We start from the raw sequence: 236 nt of genomic DNA, 5'->3' as shown, positions 1-236 counted from the left end.
CGTTCCCTCCTGCGCAACCCGCCTGGTACGACCCGACCCCACAAATCATGGGGAAAAATCCTTCCCCCAGCCCCTTCTCTCTCTCCAGTCAAGCAGAGCAGCTGCCTGGAGGTGTGGATTTCTTGAGCATCTATCTCCTCCTCCTCCTCCTCCTCTCAGCTGAATTTGGAAGGCCGTGACTCACCGGCTCGGCTCGCGAGGAGACGCGCGCTCCCCGCCGGGTGCGGCCGGCACGC

The 236-nt window shown here is 63.6% G+C and overlaps 1 protein-coding gene across 1 annotated transcript in view; it reads left to right on the top strand.

Moving 5' to 3' along the window:
* Window positions 1-236, top strand: part of LOC104497359 (laminin subunit gamma-3-like) — a gene marked incomplete at its 5' end in the record, with an annotated part of 13,157 nt that overhangs the window by 5,748 nt on the left and 7,173 nt on the right. The window lies entirely within an intron of this gene.

The sequence above is a fragment of the Buceros rhinoceros genome, unplaced genomic scaffold, assembly GCF_000710305.1.
Source record: "Buceros rhinoceros silvestris isolate BGI_N320 unplaced genomic scaffold, ASM71030v1 scaffold9867, whole genome shotgun sequence".
In the NCBI taxonomy this organism is placed as follows: domain Eukaryota; kingdom Metazoa; phylum Chordata; class Aves; order Bucerotiformes; family Bucerotidae; genus Buceros; species Buceros rhinoceros.
The sequence above is the reverse complement of the archived record's forward strand: the minus strand, read 5'-3'. Positions and strand labels throughout refer to the sequence as shown.